Source organism: Herpailurus yagouaroundi, unplaced genomic scaffold, assembly GCF_014898765.1.
Source record: "Herpailurus yagouaroundi ecotype Mexico unplaced genomic scaffold, PumYag 77, whole genome shotgun sequence".
Lineage (NCBI taxonomy): Eukaryota > Metazoa > Chordata > Mammalia > Carnivora > Felidae > Herpailurus > Herpailurus yagouaroundi.
In genome coordinates, this window is record NW_024412388.1 from 47,498,077 (window position 1) to 47,517,826 (window position 19,750).

At 47.1% G+C, this 19,750-nt stretch overlaps 1 protein-coding gene across 14 annotated transcripts in view; it reads right to left on the reverse strand.

Annotated features, from left to right (window-relative positions):
• DAB1 (DAB adaptor protein 1) overlaps window positions 1-19,750 on the reverse strand; it is a 1,153,213-nt gene extending 1,133,463 nt beyond the window's left edge. For 6 of the 14 annotated variants that reach the window (XM_040470384.1, XM_040470390.1, XM_040470379.1 and 3 more), the window contains exon 1: window positions 19,506-19,749. The gene's annotated coding sequence lies outside the window, so the exon portion shown is untranslated. Of the gene's footprint in view, window positions 1-19,505 lie in introns of all 14 variants that reach the window. The other 8 variants (XM_040470391.1, XM_040470392.1, XM_040470389.1 and 5 more) reach the window with 4 other exon arrangements.

Here is a 19,750-nt window from a genome sequence, read left to right on the forward strand (position 1 = left end):
CCTGTGTGGGCTCTGGGGAGGTGGAGAAGAACCAGCCCCAGGCCCCTGAGGATTCCACAGGCAGTGATCAGGGCAGGGACAGGGGAGGCACTGGAGGGGACAGGAATGCAGGATGGGCCTGGGGGGCAGCTCCACCAGCCAGGGCATCAAGAAAAGCTTTCCTCTGGAAAGGAAATTCAGTCTGAATTCCAAAGGAGGATGTGACCAGGCAGAGATGAGAGATCAGGGTGGAAAGGGAGCTCTGGGGGCATATTAAGCACAGGATGAACAACGGCATGGACTCTGAGATCTTTAGCTCACAGATGTGAAAACCGAGGCTCAGAGAGGGAAGTTAACTTATTCAAATCACCCAGGCAGTAAGCGGTACAACTAGCATTCACTCCAAGGCTTGCTTTTAACAACTTCATTACGCTGTTTACATATGAAACATGGAGTAGAATACCTTCATTTAAAGGGTCAGTAACTGGGGCGCCTGGGTGGCGTAGTCGGTTAAGCGTCCGACTTCAGCCAGGTCACGATCTCACGGTCCGTGAGTTCGAGCCCCGCGTCGGGCTCTGGGCTGAAGGCTCAGAGCCTGGAGCCTGTTTCCGATTCTGTGTCTCCCTCTCTCTCTGCCCCTCGCCCGTTCATGCTCTGTCTCTCTCTGTCCCAAAAATAAATAAACGTTGAAAAAAAAAATTAAAAAAAAATAAAAAAATAAAAAAAATAAAGGGTCAGTAACTTACCCCCAACCACAGAGTCAGTTAGTGGCAGGCTTGAGCTTAGAGCCCAGGTCTTCCCCTTCCAGGTCCAGTGCCCATTTCGTGGTGCTGTTCAGACTCTACACACCTCCCAGTCCTGCTGGGTCCACAATTCCCCACCATATCCTTGCTCCTGGAGCCTTCCCGTGGCTCCCTCACTGTGGAACTCAGTCATCAAGACTGATGCTTTCATTTCTTTTTCATGAAGTTGACAAAAAGAATGAGGTCACTCTCCCTTCTGGTGCCATTTCCCACCCTTGGAAACTCCCAAGGTCAGAAGGTCATCAGGCATCCTCACTTCCAAGCCATCCACTTAAAGGCCAGCTGGACTGGGAATAAAACACCTCGGTGTCAGGCATTTAATTTTTAAAGGGAGAGCAAAATGGCGAGAAGACTTTAAAAATTGCTCTCAGCTTTCTGTGTAATCGCCAGCGGGCTGGAGGTCACCACCAATCCCCACATCTCTCGAGACTCTCCAGCTTAGAGGAGCAGGCGGGGTATTTGTTCCCGGAGCCAGAGAAAATTGCAGACCCGACCCCGCCTTCCTTGTGCTCAGAACGGACTGACCTCTACAACAAAACCCAACTCCTTATTTAACGTTCAGCTCCCTCCAAAGCCTCAACCACTGACAAAGAACCAATACAAAGGACAAAGCAGCACCCTCTTAGAAGGATTCTTAAGAAGGTCCTGGTATGTTATGACACCCAGGTTTGCAGGAAGGCAGCATCTCCAGGTAAGTGCCTGATCCTGAGAATCACAGCTGAATGGGAAGCAGACATACAACCAAATGCAGCAACAAAGTAAGTGTTTATTAAACTTAGGCTGCGCTAAGCTCCGAAGAGGTGTAACACAATCATGCTAATATTGATTGGATGTCTACAATAGCATAGATCCTCTCCATATAATCTCTCTGCATCTCCCAACAGCTCTGCCAGGTAGGAATTACAGCATCATGGTTGGCAATATGATGTGATGGTTAAAACTGTGGGCTCCAGAGCCAGACAGACTGGGTTTGAATCCCACTTCGGTCCCTTATTAAGCGTGTGACCGTGAGCAAGTCACGTAACCTCTGTGCCAATGTGTCCTCAGCTGTGTAACAGGGGTGACTATAGTAGCAAGTTCACAGGATTATAGTGAGGAGGGTCAAACACTCAGAAGAGTGCCTGGCACGTGCAATGATTCAGTAGGTGTTAGTTGTCTTTGTCAACTCTATCGTGTATTTGGGGAAACAGTCCAGAGACAGTGAGTGAACTGCTATAGCCAGTTGGTTGGAGAGGCTAGAAGTGAAATTTGGGGGTTTTTCACCTGTAGCTCAGCTCATATATTGCCTTAGAATATTTTTATTTGTTTTACTTTACTTATTTTGAGAGCGTGAGAGTGGGGGAGGGGCAGAGGGAGATGGCGAGAGAGAGAGAGAGAGAGACAGAGAGAGAGAGACAGAGAGACAGAGAGACAGAGAGAGACAGAGAGTCCCAAGCAGGCTCTGCATTCGATGTGGGACTCCATCTCAGGAACTGTGAGACTGTGACTTGAGCTGAAACCAAGAGTCCGAGGCTTAACCAACTGAGCTATCCAGTCACCCTTGCCTTAGGATATTTTAATTTATAACGTTATCACCGTAACATTATGTATCTTTGGCAGAGCACAGGAGGATTAGTTCTATTTCAAAGGTAATGAACTTGAGATTTAGCAAAGGGAGCTGATTGGGCCCAGGCCATATATATGACAACTGGCAAAGCCAGATACTGAACTTGGGTCTTAGGAGAGCTCACCCATCCACCACACAGCAGGGAGGGGAAGGGAGAAGCAGAGTGGAACTGGGCAAGTTAAGTGGGTGAGAAACAAGATGGCAGACTTGGCAATGGAGGTGTGAGGAGAGGAAGGCTGGATGGAGGTGCAAACCATGAGCTCGAGGTCCTACACTGGCACTGTATAACGATTATATTATTGAGCAAGATGATTTCCAACCACAAGGTTTGAAACAGAGTTTACTTTGCGCTCTGTGATGACCACCCTGTCTGAGAAAGAGCATGCTTAGCTTGGAGAGCAAAGGGCACATCCCCTTGCTGAGTGGGCTTCCCCAGGACAAACCGCGGCCTCCTACCTGCCGCTGCTGAGCGTGGCCAGGATGTGCTGACATCTGAGTCGACCCACTGCCCCCATGACTCCCTTGTGAACCATCAAGGAACTCATTCTGCACTGTGCCCCACATCAAAGCTGAAAGGAAGAAGAGCCTGTGACCCTGAAGAGCTTGAGTCCAATGGAGGAGAAGCATGTTGAACATGGGAAGTATAGCCTGATGAAGTATAAGGTGTTGCGGGAGCACAGAAGAGAGAGCCTAACTCTGCCTCAGTAGGTGAGCAGAAGCCGCACTCAGAGAAGGTGATGTCTGAGTGGAATTTTGATGAATAGGATGGTCCTGAAAGATGGAGAGTAACAAGTGACAGGGATGGCACTACATGTAGGTGCAGGGAACAGCACGAACAAAGGCTCCACACAAATGTTTCCTCCTCAGAGCAGTTGCCCCCGACCATTCATATATAATAACAAATTCTTTGTTCCCTGCTTTATTTTTCTTCGCCTGTACTATTTATGACATTATATCGTCTACTTGTTTATTATCCATCTCTCACTGGATATAAGCACCATCAAAGCAGACTTACTGTTTTCTGTGTTTCTGTACCCCACTGCCTACAACCATACGTGGCACCCAGTGGGTACTCAATAAATATCTATGGAACAAATGATCAAGTTGCAGGTAGGTGTGGCTAAGAACGCCATGCAAATGCTTGTATTCTTGCATCTTTAATGTGAAGCAGGATTTAGGGACCATTTTCTTTTTTCTTTTTATTAAATTTTTTTTTTAACGTTTATTTATTTTTGAGACAGAGAGAGACGGAGCATGAATGGGGGAGGGTCAGAGAGAGGGAGACACAGAATCTGAAGCAGGCTCCAGGCTCTGAGCTGTCAGCCCAGAGCCCGACGCGGGGCTCGAACTCACGGACCGCGAGATCATGACCTGAGCCGAAGTCGGACGCTTAACCGACTGAGCCACCCAGGCACCCCTCTTTTTTTTTTTTTTAAGTTTTATTTATTTTGAGACAGACACAGCACAAGTGGGGGAGGGGCAGAGAGAGAGAGAGGGAGAGAGAATCTCAAGCAGGCAATGCACTGCCAGCACAGAGCCTGATGTGGGCTCAACCCCACAAAGCTGTGAGATTGTGAACTGAGCTGAAACCAAGTTGGACACTTAACTGACTGTGCCACCCAGGTGCTCCTAAGGGACCATTTTCTTAATCACGTCTCTGTTTCTCTTCCCATCCTCCTAACACAAAATACATGGATTGAAGTGTGGAGAGGAGGAGGAGAAAGGAGCTGACATTTACTGAGTACTGACTATGGTGATAGTTCACATAATTTCAGTCTCTGTAACAACTTCTGAGTAGGTATCGCTCTCCCTAATTTATAGTAAAGAAACTCTAGCTGCACGTGATTTACTCATTCTCCCAGCTGCTGCCAAGGGAAGAGGCAGGGCTGGGGTTTGAACACACGTCTGCCTAATCCCCCAGGGCGTGCCCAGTGACCATACGGACCCCCCTCTGGAACCCTGTCTGCAATGAGATACTGTAAGCTGTGTGCAGTGTGAGGACCTGGCAGAAAGTTCCCCTGCTTCCAAAGTGCCTGCTCTTATCCAGGTCTTTTCATTATCTCACTAATTCTCTCGATAATCTCTGGTGCAAAGTATTCACACCCCCTTTAATTGTGTCAGGAGATAGTTTCTGGAACTGAGTCACTTCACCTGGCTGGCGAAGCAGGTAGGGAAGCAGCATATTGGAACCTGGCTTCCAGGAGGTCTGACTCCCAAACCTGTGATCTTCCCCCCAAGCTACTGTGAGCCACAGACCAGAGGAATTTGAAATCTCAAAAGAAATCTCCATTTCAGTTCCTGGAACACATGACAGTTTCTCACCCCAGATTGTTCTCAGCTCAGTATGAAAACATGTAACAGGGTATGAATGCCTGAGTGAAAGAAAGACCTAAACTTAAATTATTCCAGAAAGGCACGCTATTGTCGGTGATTGACAACCAGTCTCGACTCTCACCAGTGACAGCCACACACAAAGTAAGCCTTCAAAAAGAGCTTGGTTCTCTTCAATTAGCAGAGCTGAAATGAAACCACTTAGAAAATTATACTATTGGGCAACTGGTGGGTTTTAAACATAATGAGAAAAATAAAGGCTAGGCTGATGTTTACCATCAGCCGAGCTAGAAACGTCAGATGTGCCAGGACTCAGGCCCACACATTCTCCCTGTCTGCCTCTGTGCCACTGCTCCAACCCCACAGCTATTCATTCTTTCGTTCCTGTACCAAATATATATTGGTTCCCTACTGCCAAGGACTGGAGCTACAATGGGGAGCAAAACGGATGTGGTCACGCCTCCTGCTGCTTCCAGACAAGTAAACAGGGCCGCAGTACCCTGTGATAGGTGACATAATGGGGATAATGCAGGGTGCTCAGAGGCATGGCACAGACACAGGACCGAAAAACTGAAATTTCACACTGAGGGGAAAACAGTCCTGAAGGGGCAGAAAAGCCTACCCAGCAGGCTGCAGGCTCAGCCATGGGGAGAAGGCCAAGGGTGGTCAGGGCAGGGGCCAGGCAGCCATGGAAGGCAGGGGCCCTCATCCTGCTGGGCCCATCTGTCTATTCCCCGGGAGTGCTAGAATTACAGCTCTGGAAAGCTGGAAGAAGTTCAAGTGTCTCAGCACCATTCATTCAACAAAACATGTCCCAGATATGCAACGGTTCAGGAGGACACAAGAGCATAGCACACACAAGGACCTGCAAGTGATTCCCTGGGCCTCGGTGGCCCAGGCTGATCAAAGAAGGCCAGGGATGGGAAAGGTTTGCGCTTCATCCCGAGGCAACGGGGAGCCACTGAGGGCTTGAGGCAGAGGAATTAACACCCTCAGATTTGAGATTTGCCAGGTACCATTCTGAGAGTGAGATACAGAGGCAGGACCCTGAGCTCTGAATGACTCACTCCAGAGCCTCTGACCTTAACCAAGTCCCATATTTGTGGGGTTCCTGGAATCTGTAGGGCCAAGACCTCGAAGAAATGGACAAGAGGTGTTTATCTGGCTGAAGGAAAACTCTAAGACTTCCTTCTCAGATCTGGATCTCAGGGGAATAGGAAGACAGCAAGGATGGCCTTGTCTCCATAATTAGCTGTTTACGGGTGGACCAGCCTACGCCCCTTCCCCAAGCCTCCGCAACTACATCTCTGTGAGGGTTGGAGGGTTAGGCAGCTAATTACAAACGACAATCACCCACATTCAATGAAATGTTACCCTGGGCCAAGTGCTCACTTGATTCAATACCCACAAGCACCCTGTGAAGTGGTTCCAGTTACGACCATCCTCATTTCACGGCAGCGCAAACTGAACTTTGGAGACGCTTCACAGCCTGATGAGAGTTGGATAGTTTAAGCAAGTTGTAGAACCAGGATTCGAACCCAGCATGTCAAGGGCTTGGCCATGAAAACATCCTATTTTGAGGCCCTCGTCAATTTTTTTTTTTTTTTTTTTTTTTTTTGCAAGGATTTTCTGAGCACCTAGGCTGTGAGGGTGAAGAGATAAGGAGGCAGGGTTCCTTCACGGACAGACACATATTCTTTCCCAGGGTGGGGGCCCTGAATTCTAGTCCCGCCTGGGTCATTAACCGTGCCTCCACATGGAGAGTGTGCGGGGTGTGTATAGACAGAGGGGTGGATGAGGCGGGTGTGACAAAATCCTCCCTCTCAGTCTCCCCCCCACACCCCCCTCTCCTTACTGTGGAATCAGTCTGTGCCCATGGGATGTCACAGACGACCCAGGACTGAGATGGCCAACACCTGGCACAGTTCAAAGAGCAGCATCCTCCCAGTGAACTTAACCTGAGTCAGCCAGATACCCAAATAAAGGACTGATGGGGCGGCTGGGTCCCTATTGGGCGGATCCAGCCACCACAGTCTGGATAGAAGGTGCCCCTACAGCTCTCAGAGCCAGGCCACTCATGGTGGACAGCGCCCAGAAAGCCAGTCTGAGACAGGGATCTCTGCCTTAGAGGTCAAGAGACTGGGTCAGACCTGGGACCAAAGTGCCCCTGGAGGCAAGCTTAGTTAAGCTGCTCCAAACCACGGACAGCAGTATACTGTCCAATTAGAGCTAATCAGCCACCTGTGGGGTAGGGGAGGCAGAAAGGCCAGAGAGGGGCTGTCGGGAGGCCTGTGCCTCCCTTTGCTCCACCAACCCCCCCCCCCCCAACCTGGCAGTGCCTGCAGGAGCCAAGGCCGGCAGACCTGCCCTCCCACCTCCAGGTAACCCACTCTGCTCTGACTAATGAGCCGAATCCTGTGACGGAGGGTACAACCTGCTGAGAAATGTTTTCTCCCTTCTTCCAATAAACTTTTCAAAAAGGCTCCTGAGATCCACGGCTGGATTCTCCCATGAACACAGCCCCAGGTGTCTAGGGGACAGAGGCACACAGTAACAGCTCATTTAGCAGGGAACAAATGGCCTCCTTTCAGGCCAATAAATGAAACATTATGCACTCAGACAAGCTCTGGGGCCCAAGACGGGTGTTGGTCAGAAAGACACGCAGAGGACACAGCACCCACTCCTTTGAAAAATCCCCTGATTGCTTCGGGGGTAAAAAAGATGAAAGATGATGTTCCCTTCAAACAACCCAGAAGGCAAAATGCAAAAGTGTTGGTTGGAGTACAATACTGAAATCAAGATGATTATTAACGGTAATAATAGCTTATATGTGTACGTCCAGTCCCTTGTCATTCATAATTCTCTTTCACATGCATCACCTCTTTGAATCCTCATGGCAATTCTATGAAGCAAGAAAGGTGAGAGACAGCACCCCACTTCACAGAGAAGAATTTGGGGAGGCTGAGAGATTAAGCTCAAAGTCACACAAGTCAAATGTCAATGTCACAGTTCAAACCAAGTCTTCTAATTCCAGATCCACTACACTTTCCATATTTGGACAGCAAATCCAAATTTTGTTATGTTCCTTTTACACTTTTTAAGAAATCATATCGGGGGCGCCTGGGTGGCTCAGTCGGTTGAGCGTCCGACTTTGGCTCAGGTCATGATCTCGCGGTCCGTGAGTTCGAGCCCCGCGTCGGGCTCTGTGCTGACAGCTCAGAGCCTGGAGCCTGTTTCGGATTCTGTGTCTCCCTCTCTCTCTGACCCTCCCCCATTCATGCTCTGTCTCTCTCTGTCTCAAAAATAAATAAACGTTAAAAAAAAAAAATTAAAAAAAAAAAAAAAGAAATCATATCGTATTAGGGCTGGAAAGGTCCTTAATAATCACTGGAAACCCAGAACCCAAAGACATAAAAAAACATACTCAAGGTCAAACATCAAAGTAGGTCAGGTCCTTGGTCTCCATACTCCTTCCTGGTCAATGTTCTTCTGACTTTGCTTCCCTTCAGGCCCAGTTACAAGAAATATTTCTATAGAAACGAGCAATACAAATATTTTCTTTTATGCTGTCCTCTTAAAAACAGTAGATGTCAATGACAAACATTTCCTTTTGACACAAGTCTTTATTCCTAATAAATCAATAATATTAATGTGGTGGTAGAAACAAGTGCAAGAGGGAATCAGTAGAATTCCCTGCATGCAGTAGGGGTTCAATAAATGTTTGCTGGGTTGTATTTAGTGTGGAATGAGTGTGGACCCACAAGGAAAAGAGAGAAAGAGAAGGTATTTTGCACACACATAGATGGAAAGGTATCTACTCTGTGTAAGAAAGACACTGTGCCAGGAGTTTGGCACAAAGAAGACATTTGCCATACTCCAAGCTGGTTTTCGACATCAGCTTGATGCTCCGACTGTATTAACACTGCACACTCCCAGAGAGAACACAGCGGGATGCGTGCTTCCAGGCAATCCCGTGCAAAATGTTTGACCTTCACTGAAGCTTTGACACTGTTTTCAGTGTCACCTCAGTGTCTTTTTTTTTTTTTTTTAGGAAAAAATTCTAGAGCAAAGTATGTAAAGGAGGAGGAACCGTTAGTAAAATCCTAGTGGCAGTGCAATTACTGAAACCTGTTGTCAGGAGGCATTCTCTCACGCTGTCACTGAACTGCTCTGTAAGTGATTCTCCCTGATGGTAACTTCTGTTAATTTCTATCTAGTTTCACTCTTCCTCTCAATCCACTGGAGGTTTCAAAGTAATGCGGGGGCCGGGGGGGGGTTGTTCTACAGGAGGCAGGAAATGTCACAGATCACCACTTTACACTTTGGTCTACAAAATGTGCTAGTGATCACTACCGGTCACTGAACACCTGCAATTATAATGATTATCATATAACCAAAAGGACAGCCAAATTTTATTGAGGGTCTACTATGTGTTTCATTCTAAGCACCTCACATGCATTAGTTTATTTAGCCTTTGTACAACAACTCTGTGATGTTTAATTTGTCTAAAGCTACCTGGGGCTCCTGGGTGGCTCAGTCGGTTAAGCGGCCGACTTCGGCTCAGGTCATGATCTCGCGGTCCGTGAGTTCGAGCCCCCCGTCGGGCTCTGTGCTGACAGCTCGGAGCCTGGAGCCTGTTTCAGATTCTGTGTCTCCCTCTCTCTGCCCCTCCCCCGTTCATGCTCTGTCTCTCTCTGTCTCAAAAATAAATAAACGTTAAAAAAATAATAATAATAAAGCTACGTATCTACACGGTGGCAAAGTCAGATTACAACTTTGAAGCCCATGTCCCTCACCAGACAGGGATCCTTCGTTCTTTTATTCATTTGCATGACCACTATGTACCAGGCCTTGTGCCAGCTACTGGGATACAGAGATAAAAGATAAAGATCATTCTCTCGGGCAGCTTGCACTCACATGAGCAGACACATAAATGAGGGGCCACATATTAGGTGCAGTGACAGAAGTGCTTGCTGGGTGCTTTGGGCATATCCAGCAAGGATACCTAATCCAATCTAGGAGACAAAAAAGGTTTCCCAGAGGCAATGGCGCCTCAGTCTTGAAGAGTAGGGAGAAGTCTGCTAAATGAAGGGGGGCATGAAGGACCCTGTACTCATGGTGCGGGGAGAGGAACACAGCAGGCAGAGAGACGTGGAGACGTGGGAGGGCACAGGACTGCTCAAGAGTCTTCCCAGCAATCCAGAATGGATTGCACCCAGAACAGAAAGCCAGACAGCAAACAGAAAGAGGACAGGGGAGGAATGAGGCTGAAAGACAGGGTACAAACCGAGGAGGGGCTTCTCTGCCACGCTAAGCAGTTTGAGTTTTACCCTGAAGGCCACGGTGGCCCCTGAGGGTTTGTAAGCAGGTGCATGGTGTTCAAGGGGAAGGCTTACTGCCCACTTGCCCTCCAGTGCCAGAAGGGAAGAGCAGGGCGGCCACCCTTCCTTCACCTCTCCTTAAAGGAAAGGAGCCGATTTATCTTTCGGGTGAAATCCAGAGAGGAGCTCAATCGTATGTGGCTACAGCAGATATGCCATAGACCCTGTCAGCACAATCCCAGCTGCACGTCTGTGCCCCTTACACTCTGCGTGAGACCCACGAGTGACTACAGGGTACTCTGGGACAGCAAGCAGGCACACGTGCATGAGACTTGGAGACAGAATCTGAAAGACAGCCGGCGTCTGCCACGTGCACAGAGAGTAACTCTTCTGGGGCAGCTCAGACAAAGATCCTCCCATGAGTCCCTAGCAACGTGTCATCTCCACCCTAATAGTTCCATGGTGCGGTTGAGTAACTAACTGTCCTCACATCCAAGCTTGGCTCCCAGGTCCCTCCTAGAATGCGGTAGGCTACCCAATACCCATTAATATGTCCCTTTCCGCTTACACTGTGTCATCTCTCACTAAGAACCTAATTGATACAACAGCTCCTTTCCTTCTCTCTTTTAAAGCTGCCTGACCTCAGAGATAGTCATGCACTGCTCACCCAAGAAACAAGCCTACGAGGCCACTCGAGCCCCTACAGGCGGAAACGGAGACCTGCATATATCCAGCTCAGACCAAATGAAAAAGAAAGTTCAGGAGACCTCATGTGGCTACACAACCCAAACAATCGCCAAGCAAGCTTTAACAGAAATAAGACCCGGTCTTCCATCTTTGTCTAACCCCAGTGTTCGTCTCCCATTTGGTTTTTAACCCAGAAGGCGAAATGGCATCTTTAAATATTACCCCCACCCATCAAAACCCTCCCCCAAGTGAAATAAAAGAGATCACATTTGTGCCTCGGAAGCAGGGAAACCCATTAGAAATAGCCATTAGGCTGAAATAAACCCAATTCCAGAGTGAGTCCGGAATAAGGAAGGAGATGCTTCTGTGTTAATCAGAGAGGCAATGGGATCCCATGGGGTGCAGAAACCTCGGCTGAGATGCAATCTGTTGATCACTAGGAGACCCTTTTTGCAAAGGAGGTCATAGTCTCAAACTTGTCTTATTGGCAGTTCGCTCGTCTTATTCGCGGGGGGTTGATTTTCCCCTTGACTCTCACTGAGCTGCCAACACACCTGCTTCCAGAGCATTTGGTCTCCTCACCTGGACCACTTAGAGCTGAGAATGAAGGATAAGAAACAGGAATAATAATGCCTTGAGTGGGGCCACAGAGGACTACACGGGGCATGTGCAAAACTAAAGAAAAGCAGCCAGAACACCCCAACGTCTCTAGTCCCCGGGCTCTGTGGCATCAGCCAGCTCGACAATCCTCCCTGCATCCTCTCACCACTAAAACAAGGAGAGGAAAGATTACAAATACAGCTGTCTTTATTGAGCAACTATTTTACATGCCACACAACAGCAGGTAGTGAGGGAAAAAGTAGGCAAGCGCACTCGAGAGTTGGCAATCCGGCAAGAAAGCTGAGAGGACCCGGGGACTGATGAGAGTAGGTGTGACAGACACGGCTAGTGCATCCACCAACATCCGTTCTAAATTCCAACATAGCACGCTGATCCTGGCACACGGCCACTCAGAATAAAACAGTACTCCTTAGCCTCCCTTCTCCTAGGAGTGAAGATGCAAAAAGAAATTACGGGTGCAAGTTCTGGCCACACCCTTAAAAGAAATGGCAGGTTCTCCTCTGACCTCTTTTCTCTCTTCCAGCCCTCCAGTTTGAATGAGGATGTGGTGACATACCATCATGGGCCCTGAAGATGACAGCAATGTCTTAGGGATGGAGAAGCAGCAACCTAGAAGGAGCCTGGCCACCACATGACTTTGCAGTGTAGGGCTGCCCTATTCACTCAGACTTTTACAAGACTGAAACCTCCATTTCTACCATTCTAAAGATCTTTTATTTTTTTTTTTTTTGGTTCTGGTTTTGGTTTTTTTTGGTTTTTGGTTTTATTTTTGGTTCTGGTACCAAGACATAGTGGCCCAATCTGACATGGAGGAAAAATATTGCAAAGGTATTTTTTTTTTAATTTTTTTTTCAACGTTTATTTATTTTTGGGACAGAGAGAGACAGAGCATGAACAGGGGAGGGGCAGAGAGAGAGGGAGACACAGAATCGGAAACAGGCTCCAGGCTCTGAGCCATCAGCCCAGAGCCCGACGCGGGGCTCGAACTCACGGACCGCGAGATCGTGACCTGGCTGAAGTCGGACGCTTAACCGACTGCGCCACCCAGGCGCCCCACAAAGGTATTTTTAAAAAGATATTAGAATCTAAAGTCCACACATCTGTAGGTCTCAGGCCACTTGTATACAGGGACAAACAGTCCTGCATCACTAAGCAGTCCTCAAGATTACGAAGCATAGAGCCCAACACAATAATTGATGCTCATGATATTTCTAAAGTCACACTCATTTCAAAAAGAAGGGAAACGTGTAATTTATTCACAAACATTTCCAAAACATTAGTCACCTTGCAGCTTAGCTCATTTGAAACATTCCAGTCTATTAATGCCACATATATGTTATTTCATACAATTCAATGGTCAATGAAATACATTTGAAGATCACACGTGTAGTCAATGTTACAACCATGTACTCTGAACCTACACTTTTTCAGGTCTTGCCCTAGATGTGATGTCCTAGAAGTGAATCAGACACATCATTGATGTCTAGTAACTCATGGTTTAGTTTGGGCACAGACAAATAAAGAGATCATCACTAGATCAAACCTCTAAGGAAAGAAAATCATATACAGTGTAGATGAAAGAAAAAAGATTGCTTTCTAGAATATGAAAGAAACCCTTACAAAATAAGAAAAAGACAAACCATCAAAAAGAAAAATGGACAAAGATGAATTAGCTGTCCACTGAGAAGCAAATCTAAATGCCCATTGAACATGAAATGATGCTCCTCCTTGGTAGACATACGAAAAATACAAAGTACATAGCAATAAGCTATCACTCGCTATCTAACCAGGTTAGCAAAAGTGAACGATAACACTGCTCCAGGCAAAGATGTAAGAAAAAGACTACTTTGTACATGTTGATGGAAATGTGAATTGTTGCATTCTCTTTGGAAAGATATATGGCACCATCTCCTAATACTTTACTTGTTTAATAGAATTTATTATCAAATTGGCTTCCATACAACACCCAGCGCTCATCCCAACAAGTGCCCTCCTCAATGCCCATCATCCACTTTCCATCTCCTAATACTTTAAATAGTGCATATCCTTTGACTTAGAAATCTTCATTTTGTGAATCTACTCATAAAAGTTCAAGTATATCAATAGATAATGATAAATGTACAGGATGCTTATTTCAGCATTGTGTATAAAAATTGGGGGAACAAAAGTAAATGCTCATCAGTAGGGAAGTGCTTGAAAAATCTGTGGTGTATACATATCATTGAAACTTACTAAGCCATTGAAAAGAGTGACATATCTATAACAACTGATTATGGTAGAACTGGTGGGTGTGGGGGACAGAAGACAGTTTCCCATAGTGTTTTAAGTGAGAAATGTAATATGCCAAGGAATACATAGATGACCTCATCTTTTAAGTCAATGACAAAAATCCCATATTCGTGTATATACAGTGTGTGAATATATGTGTATAAATATTATGGGAGCCTAGGAAATATAAGGTATCCAAATTATTAGATTAGTTTATGGGATAAGGGCAGTAAATAAGCAAACAAAAAACCGTATTAAAAAATAGATGCCCAGGATAAAAAGCAAATGGCTTTCACAATAAGGCAGAGTACATAAAATTATACCCAGGGGTGCCTGGGTGGCTCAGTCAGTTGAGCGTCCAACTTTGGCTCAGGTCATGATTTCACGGTTCATAGGTTTGAGCCCCGCATCGGGCTCTATGCTGACAGCTCAGAGCCAGCAGCCTGCTTGGGATTCTGTCTTTCTCTCTCTCTGCCCCTCTCTTGCTCATGCTCTGTCTGTCTCTGTCCCTCAACAATAAATAAATGTTAAAAAATATTTTTTTAAATTATATCCATCTATATATGCTAGGATATAGATCTAAGGAGACACAAGTTATAGATAACGTGGTGGGAATTTCAAATGATCTTTACTAATTCCTTATATTTTTCTATATTTTCCCATTTTTCTAGGTAACTTGTATTATTCATATGACCTGAAAAATTAATAAAGTGATTTTAAAAACTACCACTGTCGGTGCTGGTCAATATTCAGCAGAGTTAACTAAGAAAACTTCATGCAGAACTTGGCACCTGACCTCAGCTTTAAAAGACAATTGGATGGGGAAGAGATTTGAAAAAGGAGGGTGTTCCCGGCAGAAAGAGCAGCAGAAGTACAAGTAGGGACATTGAAATAAACATGAGGACTAACCCTCAGGCAGTCTGCCCTCTCCTGAATAGAAGATAAAGAAAAGGAACAAATGGCTGGAGTCCCATGACCATAAAGAAACCAAACAGACAGGTAGAAATGGCCATCACAACGCATGCACAAAAATGTCATTTTTAGAGTTCACATTAACAAAGGAAACAGCTTGCCTTCTTCAAGTTCTACAGATTGACAAATATTTTGAGTTCTTAGGACTCTGTCCATGGTGACACCATGTGTTTCGCTCAGATGTAAACTTCAGTTTGGTAACATTTTCATTTTAAACCCTCCTTCCTGTCAGTTTCCAGCTCGGCTGTAAATATTTGCTTGGAGAAAAAATGTCACTAAAGATCTGAGCTCAAGCTTCCAAAAAAAAAAAAAAAATGGTCATTTTGAAACAAGAAGAAGTCCTATTCTGCACGTTAATTAAACAAGAAGTCTCAAGACCTATGGCTCAGAGTTCATTTCAGGAAAAAAAAATCATTTTTTATTTATTAAAAGCCTATGAATACAAATGAATTCTTTATTTGGTATTCATTCTTGTTTAATTCTTGTCCCTTTGAGACAGGAACTTCATGTGCTTTGCTAGATAAATTGAAAGGTTGTCTAGTGTCACTGGGTCTCCTCTCCTCCACAATAAGGCTGTTTCATAAAGCAGCAAGTGAGCAACTATTAATGGTACAGGATTCCTGCGCTCTTACTAACAAGGAGAGAGTCTAAATGTCACCAGGTGACGGTCACTCCTTTCCCAAACCAACCAGTGTCACACGGCACCCCAAGCTAAGTTGATTTCAACCTGAGAAACACTCCATTCTCTCTTTTACAAGGTGCCTCTCACTCTCTGAAAATGGGGCTTAAAACTATGAGGAACCCAACATTCCTATTCCCACCAGCATATTAAGAAGTACAGCAGTTAATATTGTTATTCCATTTCCAGGAAACTGAAAGAGACGCACAGTCTTCAGGTGACCCTTCGGAGAGTTCACCACGGAAAGGAGTAGGAATATATATACTAGGACAAGGAATAAAGAATGTGCCAGCAAAAATATGAAAGGCATGTTTGCAGCGTGTGTATGTGATGTGAGTAATGTGTGCATGTGTGTATGTAGATGGTGATGCTGTACAAGGCTGTGTGTGTGAGACTGTGTGATGCTGTATAAGGTTATATATATGAGAGAGAGAGAGAAGGTGTGTGTATATGTGTGATGTATAGGAGTGTATGTGTGAGAGGGTGTGTGTATGTGTGATGTTGTATAAGGGTGTGTGTGTGAGAGACTGGGTGTGTATATGTGTGTGATGCTGTGTAAGGGTGTGTGTGAGAGGGGTGTGAGTGTGTCATGTATGAGGGTGTATGTGTGTGTGAGAGAGAGGCTGTGTATATATGTGTGATGCTGTATATGGGTGTGTGTGTGTGTGTGTGAGAGAGAGAGAGGGTGGGTGTATGTGTGTGTGTAATGCTGTATAAGAGTGTGTGAGAGGGAATGTATATGTGTGTGATGCTCTATAAGGGTGTGTGTGTGAGAGGGTGTGTGTATATGTGTGAGGTTGTATAAGGGTGCATGTGTGAGAGAGTATGTGTATGTGTGTGATGTTGTGTGTTAGGGTGTGTATTTGTGTGTGTATTTGTGTGTGTGTGTGTGTGTGTAGAAGAAAACCAGAAAGCCAGGTTATGAAAGGCTCTGAAGTCTATGGTCAGATATTTGAATAATATGCTTTAGGCAACATGGAAACTTTTATGTTTTTTGATCTGGGGAATAACATGATCAAAGCTATGTTTTAGAAAGATCAAGTCATAACTTTGGGGAGGGCCCATACTGGAGGCCAGGAGATGAGTCAGAGGCTCTGAGGATGGTGTGGACTGGGGACAAGGAGGCTGGAGAAGAGACAATTAATTGGAAGTATTTTCCTATCACTCTTAGTTTTAGATGGCAGGTAAAAAAAAAAGTGTTTACTATCTTTTTTCTTCCAACTTTAAATAAATGAAAAATACACTTTTTAAAAAGTTGTCCATTCTATGAAGGACAGATTTAAAAACAAAGGAATACCTCCCCTCCAAAGTTGTTTGGACACCCAGCCTGTCCAAACGAAGTACCCCAATCTGACCCAAATAAGAGTATGCTATGGGGGCTACACAAAGTACATCTGCTAAGCAAACAAATCCCTGGCCAGCTCCCACCCTGCACCTACAAATGCAGCCCCCCGTCCGGGAAGAAACAAGAACTAAGAGTTAATGCCTCTCTGTGGTGCAATGTTTACGTCATAAGTAATTATCTGCTTACGTCAAAGCTGAGTCCCAAGCGAGTCTATCTGGAATGACTCTCTTGCATTTCAGGGTTTTCCTCTATATTTTTTCAAGCCATGTAATGAAACAAGACTGGTTTATGTGGGCATTTCTCTCTCCTCTGAACTAGAATTCCTCCTCTCTGTATTTCCTCCCCTGCCTGTGTTTCTGCCTCCTCTTCTTCCTCCATTCTCTGTATTTCCTACCTCTTTCCCACTGCCTGCCTGTGTTCGAAGCCTTAAACTGTCTCTGTATCCCTCTTTCCTCTCTCCCTTCCTTCTCCTCCCATATCCCTTCCCACTATGTTAAAAAGCTTCAAGGCACCTGGGTGGCTCAGTTGGTTAAGCATCTGACTCTTGATTTCAGCATGAGGTCATGATCTCACGGTTTGTAGGTTCAAGACCCCTGTCGGACTCTGCACGGACAGCATGAAACCTGTTTGGGATTCTCTCTCTCCCTTTCTCTCTGCTCCTCCCCTGCTTGTTCTCTCTCTCTCAAAATAAGTAAATGAACATTTTTAAATAGAAAATAAAAAAAATAATGAAAAAGCTTCAATTTCAGAAGAGGAGGAATGCCTTTGCTAAGCACAAGAATCTGAGCAACACATATGATCACAGTAAGGTGAATGGCTGAGCCCAGCTTTAAGAAAAAAATAAATCTTGGAAAAGAGAGAGGGCCGAATGGTGGCCCTTCGTTTTGAGGAAGGCGGGTGGAGCCTATGGCTCCCAGTTGTCCCTGAACACGAGTATCATGAGGCAGTCTTCCAGCTGGGCGATTCCTATTTGCTCATAAGCCCTAGCCAGCTTTCTCCACTCAGAAAGGAAGCAAAGCCATAAAATTCAGAACCAGCTAATGTCAGCACTGCAGGGGATGTCAGAGACCACCTCGTCCAACGTGGTCACATCACTGGGAGAGACACTAGGGCCCCGGCTCACCAAATGCCAGGGGGACTCGTTATTAGAAATCCCAGACCTAGGACCTGTTGCAAAAAAATCCCTCTGCCCTGAGAACGGCTCTAGGTGTTTGCCTTCTGAAAAGAAATCCACTATATAGGGTCCAGATGTATAAACAGATAGAATAAGCTGAAAATAGAGACAGAAAGGGATTAAAATGCACGGGGCACACATTAGAAATCCCCTGTAAGCTGCTGGCAAGAAGGATTTGAGAAAGGAAGTCTGTTGAAGATGGGGCTGCGGTAGTGGAGGGCTCTAAGCTCCGAAGACCTTTTTAATATGGCTGTATTGTAATACCGCAGTGCCAAACCCCGCCAGTCATTCCAAAAAAAGAAAAAGGAAGCCCCGCTTAGCGGCAGAACTTCCCAACCCTGGAAACAGACTGTCTCCCATTTGCACCCATTTAATAACCGCTTTATTTAACAAGAGCAGGGGAAATGTGCATCCTCGGAAGGCACAGCACAAGAACCTCCTTCTGCAACGACGCGATTCCTCGGACATGAAACTAAAATGCATTCATCGGAACTCAGCCTCCCCAAACAGCAGAAAAGCCACTGTGAGGCGATTTACAGGCGAGAGCCCCTCAGAGACGAGGGGGATGGGGCTGGCAGGCAGGGGACACACCTTTTCTGAGCCGTTGGAAACACGCTGCCTGCAAAGTCTACCCAGACTGTGCAGCCAAGGGTTAATTTCCTCAGGGGCGGGGGGGGGGGGGGATTTATACGCACACACACCCCTACTGAGCCCCCACAACCTCTGCCGCTACCACACATTTGGATTTTTTTAATCTTAAATTCCCAGAAATTCCCTGATCAGCCATATCTTTTCGGAACAGCCCCTCCACCTGGGCTGGATTCCCATCTCATCTCCAGTGAAAGCCCGGAGAGCCGGGCATAATTATTTTGCTACAAGGTTATGCCTAATTGGCCACTAACCTAATTGATTAATCATCTCATTTTTCAAGGCAGCATCAAAGAGCCAAACTGAGGGGGGAGAGAGAAAACATGTGTCCAGGTGGCGCGAGGGGTAAAATTACAGACTGGGGAAAAGACCCGCAGCCACCCTGCCTGGTTTCTGGACACAGTAGTGGACGGAAAATCGCAGAAAACCCAGAATGAGGGGGGAAATGCGCGAGACCACAAAAGGACAGAGCGGGGAACCTCGAAGCTACCCAGCCAGCCTGAGTGCAGCCGCCTCCAACAGGAGGAAGTTGTTTCCCCCGGGCTGGGAAGGGTTAAGTGGCTGCGCGTCAACCCAGCAGAGGCTAGCGTGGGGGGAGCGAAAGCCACCTGTCCCAGTGTCGGCGAGTCCGCGTGGGGGCCCCCGGGGGTCGCCCTCCTGTTCTGGCCACAACTTGCGCGGCTCTGCGCGGCGGCCCTCGCCTGCGTCTTTGCGCGCCACCCAAAACTTTGCGCACACTGCAGCCGCCGCCCGCCCGCTTTTCGCAGCGAGTCGCACGCCTCCAAGTGCCGTGGCAGCCCCTCCGCAGCCGCCGCTGCCGCTGCCCGGTGTCGGGCTCCAGACTTTTCCCTCGCTGCCTCCAATTCCCACCCAGGGGGCTCCCTCGCGGCTGCGGGGAGCACGGCGCCCTGCCCGCGGTGGGCTGGCAGTGCGGGTGCGGTGTTCCGGAAGACCACCTCGCCGGGTCCGGTAGCACCCGCGGGACAGGCTGGTCCCCCGGCCATTCCCACCCTGGCGCGCCCACCCCGCGCCTCCCACTCCGAGGCAGGCGAGCGCAACACCTTCTCCTACCTTCCAGCCGCTGAGGACCACACTCTCCGCTCAGCCCTCTCGACTCATCCTCTGGCTGCAGGAGAGGGCGACCGGGCTCCGCTTTTGTTCCCTGGGGCTGGCAGGTCCGTGTCGGGCCAGGGCGCGGGAGCTGCCGCCCGAGCTGGGTATCCCGGACGGGGGATGCTCAGCTCACTCCCAGCAGCTCTGCCGGCAGCAGCAGCAGCGGCGGCGGCGGCAGCAGCAGCAGCAGCAGCAGCGGCAGC